Source organism: Xiphophorus maculatus, chromosome 14 (assembly GCF_002775205.1).
Source record: "Xiphophorus maculatus strain JP 163 A chromosome 14, X_maculatus-5.0-male, whole genome shotgun sequence".
Lineage (NCBI taxonomy): Eukaryota > Metazoa > Chordata > Actinopteri > Cyprinodontiformes > Poeciliidae > Xiphophorus > Xiphophorus maculatus.
In genome coordinates this window covers 18,850,999-18,856,762 of record NC_036456.1, presented here as the reverse complement: position 1 = coordinate 18,856,762, position 5,764 = coordinate 18,850,999, and the positions used below count along the sequence as shown (strand labels likewise).

At 32.4% G+C, this 5,764-nt stretch overlaps 1 long non-coding RNA gene across 1 annotated transcript; it reads right to left on the bottom strand.

The window, feature by feature from the left end:
- Window positions 1-4,832: 4,832 nt before the first annotated feature.
- Window positions 4,833-5,764, bottom strand: LOC111611256. The gene is made up of 3 exons (XR_002753961.1): window positions 5,632-5,764; window positions 5,435-5,488; window positions 4,833-5,343 (listed from the first exon to the last, which is right to left on the bottom strand). It is a non-coding gene; the product is annotated as an uncharacterized LOC111611256 (long non-coding RNA).

Here is a 5,764-nt window from a genome sequence, read left to right as displayed (position 1 = left end):
TAAAATGTTTTTCTGACATATTCAGCTTTATTTTGTTTATATATATATCAACTTAAATTGGGTCTGACACAAAATAAATTAGTAATAATCAAAAAATTGTGGACACCAGTTTATTCTGTTTTATTTACAGTGTGAATGTTGTTTTCACTGCGCAGTTATCACCACTTAAATTCTAAAACATGACGTAGTTATGGTCTTTATATTGTTAAAAATGCCTTTGCAGCTCTCATCCTGTAACACAGCTCTATATTTGCACATTTCAGAAAATAATTCAGGAATACTATGAGGGCGGGTTGGAGGATGCAGCTGACAAGAAGGTGAGTCATTGATTAAGTCTGAAAAGCTTTTATGACACCTTTATTAATAATTTCAGTATAAATCATGACAAAGTGTCTCTGAGATTGTCTAATACATAAACATGCTCTACAGAGATCTAATAAAAGTTTCTCTTCTGTTTCCCCCCAAAAGAAAGAATTTGAGAACAGGATTAAAGTTGCCTCAATCGTCTTTGAGGAAGAACTTGAGGAGTTTCATCCCACGCTGAAGCAGCTGAAAGCAGCAACAACAAACTCCACGTCCCTACAAGGACTCTCGCGTGCCATCACAGATTTTTTAGTCAAAGAAAGAAAAGACTTTGCTGAAACTGTAAAGGCAAATCAGAAAGAAATTGATGATATTTGGAGTTTCATAAAAGCTCAGGAGTACGGTGAGGATTAGCTGCAGCTAGTCTTTGTGGCAGATAAATGGTGTTTTTATAATGTCTCTCCTCTCTTTATTATCTGAGAAAGTCTTCTTTTTCATATTTATTATCTAAAATTATAATTGAGGCATTTTTTAATGATGCAAGTAAAAGTTTATTATGAATGCAGACATCTTTGACAGATGTGGGAATCTTACTTTTGATTCCATCCAATCACTCCACTTAAAAAGCCACTTAAAGCACTTTAATCAACTTTGCTACATGGTACTTTAGCTAAATTGATATGATGATTTTGTTCCTTTCTATAGTACTGTTTTTCATTAATAAATTATTTTTAGAATTTAAGAATTTTATTTAGTTGTTTCATAAGAAATTTGTGATTCTTTTCTGTTAATATTTCCATATAGATAAACTTTATATACCAACTTGTTTCATGTTTGAGTATTTAAAAAAAACCTTTAATAAAACTTATTTAAAACACCCTGTCATGCCTATTTTACTAATACATGTCTATAGTTTCGATACTGGTTGTATGAATTTGCAAAAATTAAATAAAACATGAAATACTGGGTTATGAAAAATATGACTCTGAGCATTTCCTGCAGCAGTTCAAAAGGTGGCAGTGTTGTTTTGATTCACAGAAATATCATTGGCTCGCCGAGAGTCACATTGCCCTGTTTATATATTTAACTGAAGCATGTAGCCCTGAAGCAGAAGCCACTGTTGGAATATTAAACTGAATGTTATTCAGCCCCTGACAGAGTCAGATTTGTAATTATTTTTCGCATAACAGAAGAAAAGCAGATGATCAATTGAATCTTAACCGATCTCTGGTCCTGCACCCAGTATTTATCAGAACTTTACCCTGTTTCTAGGTCCATATTAAAATTCAGAAATGTTAAATGTGCCAGAAATATAGAAGAGAATTTGAGAGAATATTAATAAGTGAAAATCCAAACTTCCGAAGGGAAGATAAAAACTAATGAGAGGTAATGAAAAGTTTCCACATTCCTGTTTATTTTTTGCAATTTATTTTTAGTGCTTTTTCTTTCAAATGTATTACTTAAAGAGAGGACTACACAAAAAAAAATCTGGGGCATCAAACCTTGATTGCCAAGTCTACTATGGTTTAGAGTTTGAAAGTTAAACTTTTTATATACATTTTTTGTTTTGCTGTGTGGATTTAAAGGATAATTGCATTCTTCAATGAGAAAGAATTACTGGAAGGGGACAGTGTGTGTGTTTACCATAACACTGCAATAGAAATAAAACAGAAATGATGTATTTGTTTATTAGTCCTTCTCAGTTGTGTGGCTGTTATTTTGCACTTTATCATTTGACTGTGAAATTGTTGTTTACCTTCTTTCTTATTATTTACGATATTTCTTCCTAACAATGGTTGTCCAACAAAAACATGCTAAGTAATTAAATGTCCTTTCTGTTTACACCTTGTTAGTGGCTAGCCTGGGTTTTACACAGGTTTTTATTTTTCTTATTTCTTTTATTTTTCTTCCACTTCTGATTCTGCAGTTTACATAGACTGTGTCAACATTAATAATGTGACCAAGCCAGTTGTGGCTGTCGGTAAATATTTCTCTTCCTCCTGTGTTTTTTTATTTTCTCGTGGTACAACCCATGTTACTTGACCACTCCTGTGTTCTCTCCTGTCATTCACTCAGTTCATCTTTGAGACACCAACAGGTAAGATCTTTGAGACTTGAAAGTTATGCATTTCAACTAGGTTTTTAAAAAAATCATTTTATTTCAATTTGTAATTACATCTATCATGATTTGTGTTTTTTCTCCTGATTGATGAAATGGCAGAAATAATGGCAAACGCAAGTCAAAGACTGGAGGCTCTGAGCTTCAATAAAAACCTTTTTCGAATCGTTGCTCTGCTGTTTCTAGTTCACATCGGACAGTCACTGGATTCTGGAGATTATCTGGTAAACTGGCTTTTCAAATCTATATTTGGTTTATGTACAATATTTTCATAATTGTACTGACAAAATCTTTTGTCTGTCTTCCTTGGAAGCTTCGGAAACAGTTTGTGGAAAGCTGGAATAATGTACAAAAATTGATCACACACCTGGTAGGTTTCCTTTATGCTCATATTTGTGTGACAAATTCTCCACATTAGATTACCAACAAACAGAAATCAAATGTCGGCTAATAACGATTTTTTTGTTGTTTTTATTAGACAGAAGTCCAAAGTGGCACTGAATTTATCTTAACACTTTTGGATGAAGCAAATCCTCTGGAAACCAAGAAGCATCTTGTGAGTAATATGGCTTTATTTTGTCGAAGGTTAACACAGTGACTACAGTATTTTCTGAACACACAGTCTTACAGTTTTCAAATCTACTTTCTTTCTCTGGTTATTTACAGGAAATATTTCAGCAATATCTTCAAGCAGCTGTAGATGAAGCACACAGACAGAAGGTGGGTCAGTCTACATTCATATTACTCAGATGTTAGTTATTTGTAAGAAGTTAAGAAAATATTGATATATTTTTTTTCTTTTCCTAAAGGTCGAAAAATCATCTTATTTTACTTTGACGATGCAAAATCTTCGTAAGATCCTGGATGATCCTGAATGGCAACAAAAGTCAGCATTGTCTCATTCATTGGTGAGAAAGTTAAGAAAAGCCATAGAGCAACGCCTTGAAGTATATAGGATTTATTTAAAGTTAAAGAGAGACGTCTTCAATAGAGATTTAGAGGAGGTTGAAGGAGAACTGACATATACTTTGAATAAAATCAAATTCTGGAAGATAATTCCCTATCTTTCTGAAATTAAACCAATCTCTTTTTTTTGTGCATTAGCACTTTATTGGATATGTTCCTGCATCTGTTCTTGTATATTTTCATACTTATAAATTGTTTAACAATGACCTGACATTTTGTACCTGCTGAAAAGTTTAGCTCTTTTTGAACTTTGCATGATTTAGGTTTGGGGGCAACAGGAGACGGTTGTGTTTGTGTCAGCTAAACCTTCTTTATGTTCATTTAGTCATATAACTTTAATCACTGAAGGATCACTAAACTATATTTTCATGTTTCCTGGGAAACGTCATTTTGCTATTTTGTGTAGCATGTTCACAAAATAAAGTTGATGCTTAATGTGTTCTTTTGTGGAGTCTTCTTCTTATTTTTACTTTATTAAAATTCTTATTGCTTCCCAGCCTGACTACTAAATATTCTCAGTCAACTGTTAATCTTATTAACTGCAATGGTTTCCATACTGGCTTATATTACTTGCAATTTTCCAAATTACAACTCGACATTTTATCCATCAGAATTTCAATTTTGACTAACTGATCAATAAGTAAAAATGGTTGTTTTGTTAATGTTACATTTGTTTTCATTTATCTAATATAATGCTTTACAAAATGTAACTTATTTCCAATGTGATTTCAAGCTAATTTTATTTTGCTGTTTCTTATCACTTTGATTGAGTTTTTTTAAATTATTATTATTAGTTTTCCATTTTATTATTGAGCCATATTATAACTGGGGTAAATAAATAAATGACATTCGACTGTAACAAAAATACACATTTCACATCACTTCATAAATAACAACAGAATAAAAACATACAAAAAACACCACTGAACACTGAACTAAAAATGTAATATTAGTCCGTAGTGTCCCTGTGCCTTGTTTGCATGTTATTGTGCGGCTTTATTTAGCCAAACTGATTCAAAAGGTACAGTCACAATTTCCCATTGGTTATTCCCTGAAACAAGTAGACAATTATAAATATCAGACATTCTAAGTATGGAGACTGTAGAACTAAACTTTCATTCATATTTAAAAGAAACAGGTGAATTAAGATTTCCTGATTTTGTTTGCTGATGTGTACTGCTTCACTGAAGCTTCAAACCATTACTCAACTCCTTGCCACTTAAAATAACCCTACATAAAAAGTCTGAACTTTCCATTTGCTACAAAACAGTTCTTTTTCAGTTTGATAATCTCATGTTCAGCATAGTGTAACTAGTTATTTTAAAAAAATTAAAATTTTTAATGTAGTTTTATGAAAAGTAAGTTTTGTTTGTTTGGTCTCAGTTCAAGAAAATACTGCAAAAGAATAATTGGTTTTACTTGTATTTAATCAATCACTTTATTTAATCGCTCACACCAAAACTCAGCAACTGTACAGGACATTTAGACATAACATTTCATTTAAAATCCACTTCAGCTTAGGAGGGACTAACAGGCTATAGATGCAGACAGAAATGAATGTCAGCAGCATTCTTGATTTCAGCAGAAGTATTTTATTTTTAAAAAACAGCAAAGAAGATTAATATTTCTGCGTAATTAGGTTTTCTAGATATAAAGGTTCTGGAATCATGCTACACATATTACAAGTCAACATGCTTCTCTGCTAAGTTTGCTACAAACGTCTCCATATTTGCGAGTGTGTCTTCATATTTTTTCACCCGTTCGGCTTCATTTTGGAACTTTTTTGTCAAAAAAGTATGTCTTTTTACCAGGAAACTTCTCATGTCGCTTAATTCTCCAACGGGATATAGATAACCTGAAAATAACCGATGAAGAATTTCACTCTCAATGTCTAGAATATCCCTAGTTTCTTTGAGGACTAAAGAAAGGAGCTCCATGTCCAACTTGTTGGCAAGCTGAAACAAACAAAAATTCAAATAAATAATCAAATGTATTCATTGTGCATTCCATGACTTTATAAAGATTTGTGTGGTGTATTTTATTTACTTTTCTCATTGCTGCATCTTCTTGTAGCGTCTGAATATTTTCCTTCATTTCTTGCTGAAAATCCAGAAAGGAAAGATACAAACATTTACAATAAGTTGCAAAGGAAATAAAATAACTAGGGAAAAAACAACAAATGTACATGATAAACTATTTGAAACTACTATTGTTCTCTAATTTGTAAATAAGAACAAGTATACCAGTTCCTCCTTGCTTAGCCATGAACTTGCAGGACAGAGCAGGCTGAGCAGAGTAATCATGAAGACAAGGTCTTTATATTTTCTGAGCCCAACCATTCCTCTGCTTCTGAACGAGGACAACGCTGTCATCACT